The sequence below is a fragment of the Delphinapterus leucas genome, chromosome 13 (genome assembly GCF_059928025.1).
Source record: "Delphinapterus leucas isolate spDelLeu-1000000601 "Yukka" chromosome 13, BTC_Dleu_Yukka2, whole genome shotgun sequence".
In the NCBI taxonomy this organism is placed as follows: Eukaryota; Metazoa; Chordata; class Mammalia; order Artiodactyla; family Monodontidae; genus Delphinapterus; species Delphinapterus leucas.
Genome location: NC_143141.1, coordinates 156421 through 167500, shown reverse-complemented (window position 1 = coordinate 167500; position 11080 = coordinate 156421).

Genomic DNA, 11080 nt, shown 5'->3' with positions numbered 1-11080 from the left:
GGGTTAGGGTTAGGGTTAGGGGACGGGGACGGTTTAGAGTACAGGTTAGGGTACGACAATGGTTTAGGGTGAGCGTACGTGTTAGGGTATGGGTTAGTGTCAGCGTACGGGTTAGGATTAGGGGACGGGTGAGGGTAAGGCTTCGGGTAAGTGTTAGGGTTAGGGTTAGGGTCAGGGGATGGGGAAGGTTTAGGGTACAGCTTAGGGTACGACAACGGATTAGGGTGAGCGTACGTGTTAGGGTATGGGTTAGTGTTAGCGTACGGGTTAGGATTAGGGGACGGGTGAGGGTAAGGCTTCGGGTAACAGTTAGGGTTAAGGTTAGGGTTAGGGTTAGGGTTAGGGGACGGGGACGGTTTTGGGTACAGGTTAGGGTATGACAACGGTTTAGGGTGAGCGTACGTGTTAGGGTATGGGTTAGTGTTAGCGTACGGGTTAGGATTAGGGGACGGGTGAGGGTAAGGCTTCGGGTAAGGGTTAGGGTTAGGGTTAGAGTTAGCGGACGGGGACGGTTTAGGGTACCGGTTATGGTACGACAACTGTTTAGGGTGAGCGTACGTGTTAGGTTACGGGTTAGTGTGAGCCTACGGTTTAGGATTAGGGGACGTGTGAGGGTAAGGCTTCGGGTAAGGGTTAGGGTTAGGGTTAGGGTTAGGGTTAGGGTTAGGGGACGGGGACGGTTTAGGGTACAGGTTAGGGTACGACAACGGTTTAGGGTGAGCGTACGTGTTAGGGTACGGGTTAGTGTTAGCGTACAGGTTAGGATTAAGGGACGGGTGCGGGTAAGGCTTTGGGTAAGGGTTAGGGTTAGGGTTAGGGTTAGGGTTAGGGTTAGGGGTCGGGGACGGTTTAGGGTACAGGTTACGGTACGACAACGGTTTAGGGTGAGCGTACGTGTTAGGGTACGGGTTAGTGTTAGCGTACGGGTTAGGATTAGGGGACGGGTGAGGGTAAGGCTTCCGGTAAGGGTTAGGGTTAGGGTTAGGGTTAGGGGACGCGGACGGGGACGGTTTAGGGTACAGGTTAGGGTACGACAACGGTTTTGGGTGAGCGCACGTGTTAGGGTAAGGGTTAGTGTTAGCGTACGGGTTAGGATTAGTGGACGGGTGAGGGTAAGGCTTTGGGTAAGGGTTAGGGTTAGGGTTAGGGTTAGGGTTAGGGGACGGGGCGGGGACGGTTTAGGGTACAGGTTAGGGTACGACAACGGTTTAGGGTGAGCGTACGTGTTATGGTACGGGTTAGTGTTAACGTACGGGTTAGGATTAGGGGAAGGGTGAGGGTAAGGCTTCGGGTAAGGGTTAGGTTTAGGGTTAGGGTTAGGTTTAGGGGACGGGGACGGGGACGGTTTAGGGTACAGGTTAGGGTACGACAACGGTTTAGGGTGAGCGTACGTGTTAGGGTACGGGTTAGTATTAGCGTGCGGGTTAGGATTAGGTGACGGGTGAGGGTAAGGCTTCGGGAAAGGGTTACGGTTAGGGTTAGGGTTAGGGTTAGTGGACGGGGACGGTTTAGGGTACAGGTTAGTGTACGACAACGGTTTAGGGTGGGCGTACGTGTTAGGGTACGGGTTAGTGTTAGCGTACGGGTTAGGATTAGAGGACGGGTGAGTGTAAGGCTTCGGGTAAGGGTTAGGGTTAGGGTTAGGGTTAGGGTTAGGGTTAGGGGACGGGGACGGTTTAGGGTACAGGTTAGGGTACGACAACGGTTTAGGGTGAGCGTACGTGTTAGGGTACGGGTTAGTGTTAGCGTACGGGTTAGGATTAGGGGACGGGTGAGGGTAAGGCTTGGGGTAAGGATTAGGGTTAGGGTTAGGGTTACGGTTAAGGGACGGGGACGGTTTAGGGTACAGGTTAGGGTACGACAACGGTTTAGGGTGAGCGTACGTGTTAGGTTACGGGTTAGTGTCAGCGTACGGGTTAGGATTAGGGGACGGGTGAGGGTAAGGCTTCGGGTAAGGGTAAGGGTTAGGGTTAAGGTTAGGGTTAGGGTTAGGGGACGGGGACGGTTTAGGGTACCGGTTAGGGTACGACAACGGTTTAGGGTGAGCGTACGTGTTAGGGTACCGGTTAGTGTTAGCCTACGGGTTAGGGTTAGGGTTAGGGTTAGGGTTAGCGTTAGGGGACGGGGACGGTTTAGGGTACAGGTTAGTGTACAACAACAGTTTAGGGTGAGCGTATGTGTTAGAGTACGGGTTAGTGTTAGCGTACGGGTTAGGATTAGGGGACGGGTGAGGGTAAGGCTTCGGGTAAGGGTTAGGGTTAGGGTTAGGGTTAGGGTTAGATTTAGGGGAAGGGGACGGTTTAGGGTACAGGTTAGGGTACGAAAACGGTTTAGGGTGAGCGTACGTGTTAGGGTACGGGTTATTGTTAGCGTACGGGTAAGGATTAGGGGACGGGTGAAGGTAAGGCTTCGGGAAAGGGTTAGGGTTAGGGTTAGGGTTAGGCTTAGGGGACGGGGACGGTTTAGGGTACAGGTTAGGGTACGACAAAGGTTTAGGGTGAGCGTACGTGTTAGGGTACGGGTTAGTGTTAGCGTACAGGTTAGGATTAGGGGACGGGTGAGGGTAAGGCTTCGGGTAAGGTTTAGGGTTAGGGTTAGGGTTAGGGGACGGGGACGGGGACTGTTTAGGGTACAGGTTAGGGTACGAGAAAGGTTTCGGGTGAGTGTACGTGTTAGGGTACGGGTTCGGGTTAGCGTACGGTTTAGGATTAGGGGACGGGTGAGGATAAGGCTTCGGGTAAGGGTTAGGGTTAGGGTTAGGGTTAGGGTTAGGGGACGGGGACGGGGACGGTTTAGGGTACAGGTTAGGGTACGACAACTGTTTGGGTGAGCGTACATGTTAGCGTACGGGTTAGTGTCAGCGTACGGGTTAGGATTAGGGGACGGGTGAGGGTAAGGCTTCGGGTAAGGGTTAAGGTTAGGGTTAGGGTTAGGGTTAGGGTTAGGGGATGGGGAAGGTTTAGGGTACAGGTTAGGGTACGACAACGGTTTAGGTTGACCGTACGTGTTAGGGTACGGGTTAGTGTTAGCGTTCGGGTTAGGATTAGGGGACGGGTGAGGGTAAGGCTTCGGGTAAGGCTTAGGGTTAGGGTTAGGGTTAGGGTTAGGGATGGGGACGGTTTAGGGTACAGGTTAGGGTACGACAACGGTTTAGGTTGAGCGTAGGTTTTAGGGTACGGGTTAGTGTTAGCGTACGGGTTAGGATTAGGGGACGGGTGAGGGTAAGGCTTCGGGTAAGGGTTAGGGTTAAGGTTAGGGTTAGGGTTAGGGTTAGGGGACGGGGACGGTTTAGGGTACAGGTTAGGGTACGACAACGGTTTAGGGTTAGCGTACGTGTTAGGGTACGGGTTAGTGTTAGCGTACGGGTTAGGATTAGGGGACGGTGAGGGTAAGGCTTCGGGTAAGGGTTAAGGTTAGGGTTAGGGTTAGGGTTAGGTTTAGGGGACGGGGACGGTTTAGGGTACCGGTTAGGGTACGACAACGGTTTAGGGTGAGCGTACGTGTTAGGGTACGGGTTAGTGTTAGCCTACGGTTAGGATTAGGGGACGGGTGAGGGTAAGGCTTCGGGTAAGGGTTAGGGTTAGGGTTAGGATTAGGGTTAGGGGACGGGAACGGGGACCGTTTAGGGTACAGGTTAGGGTACGACAACGGTTTGGGGTGAGCGTACGTGTTAGGGTACGTGTTAGTGTTAGCGTACGGGTTAGGGTTAGGGGACGGGTGAGTGTAAGGCTTCGGGTAAGGGTTAGGGTTAGGGTTAGGGTTAGGGGACGGGGACGGTTTAGGGTAGAGGTTAGGGTACGACAACGGTTTAGGGTGAGTGTACGTGTTAGGGTACGGGTTAGTGTTAGCGTACGGGTTAGGATTAGGGGACGGGTGAGGGTAAGGCTTCGGGTAAGGGTTAGGTTTAGGGTTAGGGGACGGGGACGGTTTAGGGTACAGGTTAGGGTACGACAACGGTTTAGGGTGAGCGTACGTGTTAGGGTACGGGTTAGTGTTAGCGTATGGGTTAGGATTAGGGGACGGGTGAGGGTAAGGCTTCGGGTAAGGGTTAGGGTTAGGGTTAGGGTTAGGGTTAGGGTTAGGGGACGGGGACGGTTTAGGGTACATGTTAGGGTACGAAAACGGTTTAGGGTGAGCGTACGTGTTAGGGTACGGGTTAGTGTTAGCGTACGGGTTATTATTAGGGGACGGGTGAGGGTAAGGTTTCGGGTAAGGGTTAGGTTTAGGGTTAGGGTTAGGGTTAGAGGACGGGGATGGTTTAGGGTACAGGTTAGGGTACGACAACGGCTTAGGGTGAGCGTACGTGTTAGGGTACGGGTTAGTGTTAGCGTACGGGTTAGGATTAGGGGACGGGTGAGGTTAAGGCTTCGGGTAAGGGTTAGGGTTAGGGTTAGGGTTAGGGTTACGATTAGGGGCCGGGGACGGTTTAGGGTACAGGTTAGTGTACGACAACGGTTTAGGGTGAGCGTACGTGTTAGGGTATGGGTTAGTGTCAGCGTACGGGTTAGGATTAGGGGACGGGTGAGGGTAAGGCTTCGGGTAAGTGTTAGGGTTAGGGTTAGGGTCAGGGGATGGGGAAGGTTTAGGGTACAGCTTAGGGTACGACAACGGATTAGGGTGAGCGTACGTGTTAGGGTATGGGTTAGTGTTAGCGTACGGGTTAGGATTAGGGGACGGGTGAGGGTAAGGCTTCGGGTAACAGTTAGGGTTAAGGTTAGGGTTAGGGTTAGGGTTAGGGGACGGGGACGGTTTTGGGTACAGGTTAGGGTATGACAACGGTTTAGGGTGAGCGTACGTGTTAGGGTATGGGTTAGTGTTAGCGTACGGGTTAGGATTAGGGGACGGGTGAGGGTAAGGCTTCGGGTAAGGGTTAGGGTTAGGGTTAGGGTTAGGGTTAGAGTTAGCGGACGGGGACGGTTTACGGTACCGGTTATGGTACGACAACGGTTTAGGGTGAGCGTACGTGTTAGGTTACGGGTTAGTGTGAGCCTACGGTTTAGGATTAGGGGACGTGTGAGGGTAAGGCTTCGGGTAAGGGTTAGGGTTAGGGTTAGGGTTAGGGTTAGGGTTAGGGGACGGGGACGGTTTAGGGTACAGGTTAGGGTACGACAACGGTTTAGGGTGAGCGTACGTGTTAGGGTACGGGTTAGTGTTAGCGTACGGGTTAGGACTACGGGACGGGTGAGGGTAAGGCTTCGGGTAAGGGTTAGGGTTAGGGTTAGGGTTAGGGTTAGGGTTAGGGGACGGGGACGGTTTAGGGTACAGGTTAGTGTACGACAACGGTTTAGGGTGAGCGTACGTGTTAGGATACGGGTTAGTGTTAGCGTACGGGTTAGGATTAGGTGGCGGGTGAGGGTAAGTCTTCAGGTAAGGGTTAGGGTTAATGTTAGGGGACAGGGACGGTTTAGGGTACAGGTTAGGGTACGACAACGGTTTAGAGTGAGCGTACGTGTAAGGGTACGGGTTAGTGTTAGCGTACGGGTTAGGATTAGGGGACGGGTGAGGGTAAGGCTTCGGGTAAGGGTTAGGGTTCGGGTTAGTGTTAGGGTTAGTGTTAGGGGATGGGGACGGTTTAGGGTACAAGTTAGGGTACAACAACGGTTTAGGGTGAGCGTACGTGTTATGGTACGGGTTAGTGTTAGCGTACGGGTTAGGATTAGGGGACGGGTGAGGGTAAGGCTTCGGGTAAGGGTTAGGGTTAGGGTTAGGGTTAGGGTTAGGGATGGGGACGGTTTAGGGTACAGGTTAGGGTACGACAACGGTTTAGGGTGAGCGTAGGTTTTAGGGTACGGGTTAGTGTTAGCGTACGGGTTAGGATTAGGGGACGGTGAGGGTAAGGCTTCGGGTAAGGGTTAGGGTTAAGGTTAGGGTTAGGGTTAGGGTTAGGGGACGGGGACGGTTTAGGGTACAGGTTAGGGTACGACAACGGTTTAGGGTTAGCGTACGTGTTAGGGTACGGGTTAGTGTTAGCGTACGAGTTAGGATTAGGGGACGGTGAGGGTAAGGCTTCGGGTAAGGGTTAGGGTTAGGGTTAGGGTTAGGGTTAGGTTTAGGGGACGGGGACGGTTTAGGGTACCGGTTAGGGTACGACAACGGTTTAGGGTGAGCGTACGTGTTAGGGTACGGGTTAGTGTTAGCCTACGGTTAGGATTAGGGGACGGGTGAGGGTAAGGCTTCGGGTAAGGGTTAGGGTTAGGGTTAGGATTAGGGTTAGGGGACGGGGACGGGGACCGTTTAGGGTACAGGTTAGGGTACGACAACGGTTTAGAGTGAGCGTACGTGTTAGGGTACGGGTTAGTGTTAGCGTACGGGTTAGGGTTAGGGGACGGGTGAGTGTAAGGCTTCGGGTAAGGGTTAGGGTTAGGGTTAGGGTTAGGGGACGGGGACGGTTTAGGGTAGAGGTTAGGGTACGACAACGGTTTAGGGTGAGTGTACGTGTTAGGGTACGGGTTAGTGTTAGCGTACGGGTTAGGATTAGGGGACGGGTGAGGGTAAGGCTTCGGGTAAGGGTTAGGGTTAGGGTTAGGGTTAGGGGACGGGGACGGGGACGGTTTAGGGTAAAGGTTAGGGTACGACAACGGTTTAGGGTGAGCGTACGTGTTAGGGTACGGGTTAGTGTTAGCGTATGGGTTAGGATTAGGGGACGGGTGAGGGTAAGGCTTCGGGTAAGGGTTAGGGTTAGGGTTAGGGTTAGGGTTAGGGTTAGGGGACGGGGACGGTTTAGGGTACATGTTCGGGTACGAAAACGGTTTAGGGTGAGCGTACGTGTTAGGGTACGGGTTAGTGTTAGCGTACGGCTTATTATTAGGGGACGGGTGAGGGTAAGGTTTCGGGTAAGGTTAGGTTTAGGGTTAGGGTTAGGGTTAGGGGACGGGGATGGTTTAGGGTACAGGTTAGGGTACGACAACGGCTTAGGGTGAGCGTACGTGTTACGGTTCGGGTTAGTGTTAGCGTACGGGTTAGGATTAGGGGACGGGTGAGGTTAAGGCTTCGGGTAAGGGTTAGGGTTAGGGTTAGGGTTAGGGTTACGATTAGGGGCCGGGGACGGTTTAGGGTACAGGTTAGTGTACGACAACTGTTTAGGGTGAGCGTACGTGTTAGGGTACGGGTTAGTGTTAGCGTACGGTTTAGGATTAAGGGACAGGTGAGGGTAAGGCTTCGGGTAAGGGTTAGATTTAGGGTTAGGGTTAGGGTTAGGGTTAGGGGACGGGGACGGTTTAGGGTACAGGTTAGGGTACGACAACGGTTTAGAGTGAGCGTACGTGTAAGGGTACGGGTTAGTGTTAGCGTACGGGTTAGGATTAGGGGACGGGTGAGAGTAAGGCTTCGGGTAAGGGTTAGGGTTAGGGTTAGGGTTAGGGGATGGGGACGGTTTAGGGTACAGGTAAGGGTACAACAACGGTTTAGGGTGAGCGTACATGTTAGGGTACGGGTTAGTGTTAGCGTACGGGTTAGGATTAGGGGACGGGAGAGGGTAAGGCTTCGGGTAAGGGTTAGCGTCAGGGTTAGGGTTAGGGTTAGGGTTAGGGTTAGGGGACGGTTTAGGGTACAGGTTAGGGTACGACAACGGTTTAGGGTGAGCGTACGTGTTAGGGTACGGGTTAGTGTTAGCGTACGGGTTAGCATTAGGGGACGGGTTAGGGTAAGGCTTCGGGTAAGGGTTAGGGTTAGGTTTAGGGTTAGGGTTAGGGTTAGGGGACGGGGACGGTTTAGGGTATAAGTTAGGGTTCAACAACGGTTTAGGGTGAGCGTACGTGTTAGGGTACGGGTTAGTGTTAGCGTACGGGTTAGGATTAGGGGACGGGTGAGGGTAAGGCTTCGGGTAAGGGTTAGGGTTAGGGTTAGGGTTAGGGGACGGGGACGGTTTAGGGTACAGGTTAGGGTACGACAACAGTTTACGGTGAGCGTACGTGTAAGGGTACGGGTTAGTGTTAGCGTACGGGTTAGGATTAGGGGACGGGTGAGGGTAAGGCTTCGGGTAAGTATTAGGGTTAGGGTTAGGGTTAGGGTTAGGGTTAGGGGACGGGTACGGTTTAGGGTGCAGGTTAGGTTACGAGAACGGTTTAGGGTGAGCGTACGTGTTAGGGTACAGGTTAGTATTAGCATACGGGTTAGGATTAGGGGACGGGTGAGGGTAAGGCTTCGGGTAAGGGTTAGGGTTAGGGTTAGGGTTAGGGTTAGGGTTAGGGGACGGGGACGGTTTAGGGTACAGGTTAGGGTACGACTATGGTTTAGGGTGAGCGTACATGTTAGGGTACGGGTTATTGTTAGCGTACGGGTTAGGATTAGGGGACGGGTGAGGGTAAGGCTTCGGGTAAGGATTAGGGTTAGGGTTAGGGTTAGGGTTAGGGTTAGGGAACGGGGACGGTTTAGTGTACAGGTTAGGGTACGACAACGGTTTAGGGTGAGCGTACGTGTTAGGGTATGGGTTAGTGTTAGCGTACGGGTTAGGATTAGGGGACGTGTGAGGGTAAGGCTTCGGGTAAGGGTTAGGGTTAGGGTTAGGGTTAGGGTTAGGGTTAGGGTTAGGGTTAGGGTTAGGGTTAGGGTTGGGTTAGGGAACGGGGACGGTTTAGGGTGCAGGTTAGGGTACGAGAACGGTTTAGGTTGAGCGTACGTGTTAGGGTACAGGTTAGTGTTAGCGTACGGGTTAGGATTAGGGGATGGGTGAGTGTAAGGCTTCGGGTAAGGGTTAGGGTTAGGGTTAGGGTTAGGGTTAGGGTTAGGGGACGGGGACGGTTTAGGGTATAGGTTAGGGTACGACAACGGTTTAGGGTGAGCGTACGTGTTAGGGTACGGGTTAGTGTTAGCGTACGGGTTAGGATTAGGGGATGGGTGAGGGTAAGGCTTCGGGTACGGGTTAGGTTTAGGGTTAGGGTTAGGGTTAGGGTTAGGGGATGGGGACGGTTTAGGGTACAGGTTAGGGTACGACAACGGTTTAGGGTGAGCGTACGTGTTAGGGTACGGGTTTGTGTTAGCGTACGGGTTAGGATTAGGGGACGTGTGAGGGTAAGGCTTCGGGTAAGGATTAGGGTTAGGGTTAGGGTTAGGGTTAGGGTTAGGGGACAGGGACGGTTTAGGGTACAGGTTAGGGTACGACAATGGTTTAGGGTGAGCGTACGGGTTAGGGTACGGGTTAGTGTTAGCGTACGGTTTAGGATTAGGGGACGGGTGAGGGTAAGGTTTCGGGTAAGGGTTAGGGTTAGGGTTAGGGTTAGGGTTAGGGAACGGGGACGGTTTAGTGTACAGGTTAGGGTACGAAAAAGGTTTAGGGTGAGCGTACGTGTTAGGGTACGGGTTAGTGTTAGCGTACGGGGTAGGAGTAGGGGACGGGAGAGGGTAAGGCTTCGGGTCAGGGTTAGGGTTAGGGTTAGGTTTAGGGGACGGGGACGGTTTAGGGTAGAGGTTAGGGTACGACAACGGTTTAGGGTGAGCGTACGTGTTAGGGTATGGGTTAGTGTTAGCGTACGGTTTAGGATTAGGGGACGGGTGAGGGTAAGGCTTCGGGTAAGGGTTAGGGTTAGGGTTAGGGTTAGGGTTAGGGGACGGGGACGTTTTAGGGTACAGGTTAGGGTACGACAACGGTTTAGGGTGAGCGTACGTGTTTGGGTATGGGTTAGTGTTAACGTACGGGTTAGGATTAGGGTACAGGTGAGGGTAAGGCTTCGGGTAAGGGTTAGGGTTAGGGTTAGGGTTAGGGGACGGGGACGGGGACGGGGAAGATTTAGGGTACAAGTTAGTGTACAACGGTTTAGGGTGAGCGTACGTGTTAGGGTACGGGTTAGTGTTAGCATACGGGTTAGGATTAGGGGACGGGTGAGGGTAAGGCTTCGGGTAAGGGTTAGGTTTAGGGTTAGGGTTAGGGTTAGATTTAGGGGACGGGGACGGTTTAGGGTACAGGTTAGGGTACGAAAACGGTTTAGGGTGAGCGTACGTGTTAGGGTACGGGTTATTGTTAGCGTACGGGTTAGGATTAGGGGACGGGTGAAGGTAAGGCTTCGGGAAAGGGTTAGGGTTAGGGTTAGGGTTAGGGTTAGGGGACGGGGACGGTTTAGGTTACAGGTTAGGGTAGGACAAAGATTTAGGGTGAGCGTACGTGTTAGGGTACGGGTTAGTGTTAGCGTACAGGTTAGGATTAGGCGACGGGTGAGGGTAAGGCTTCGGGTAAGGGTTAGGGTTAGGGTTAGGGTTAGGGGACGGGGACGGGGACTGTTTAGGGTACAGGTTAGGGTACGAGAAAGGTTTCGGGTGAGCGTACGTGTTAGGGTACGGGTTCGGGTTAGCGTACAGTTTAGGATTAGGGGACGGGTGAGGATAAGGCTTCGGGTAAGGGTTAGGGTTAGGGTTAGGGTTAGGGGACGGGGACGGGGACGGGGACGGTTTAGGGTACTGGTTAGGGTACGACAACGGTTTGGGTGAGCGTACGTGTTAGGGTACGGGTTAGTGTTAGCGTACGGGTTAGGATTAGGGGACGGGTGAGGGTAAGGCTTCGGGTATGGGTTAGGGTTAGGGTTAGGGTTAGGGTTAGGGGACGGGGACGGGGACGGTTTAGGGTACAGGTTAGTGTACGACAATGGTTTAGGGTGAGCGTACGTGTTAGCGTATGGGTTAGTGTCAGCGTACGGGTTAGGATTAGGGGACGGGTGAGGGTAAGGCTTCGGGTAAAGGTTAGGGTTAGGGTTAGGGTTAGGGTTAGGGGACGGGGAAGGTTTAGGTTACAGGTTAGGGTACGACAACGGTTTAGGTTGAGCGTACGTGTTAGGGTACGGGTTAGTGTTAGCCTACGGTTAGGATTAGGGGACGGGTGAGGGTAAGGCTTCGGGTAAGGGTTAGGGTTAGGGTTAGGATTAGGGTTAGGGGACGGGGACGGGGACCGTTTAGGGTACAGGTTAGGGTACGACAACGGTTTAGGGTGAGCGTACGTGTTAGGGTACGGGTTAGTGTTAGCGTACGGGTTAGGGTTAGGGGACGGGTGAGTGTAAGGCTTCGGGTAAGGGTTAGGGTTAGGGTTAGGGTTAGGGGTCGGGGACGGTTTAGGGTAGAGGTTAGGGTACGACAACGGTTTAGGGTGAGTGTACGT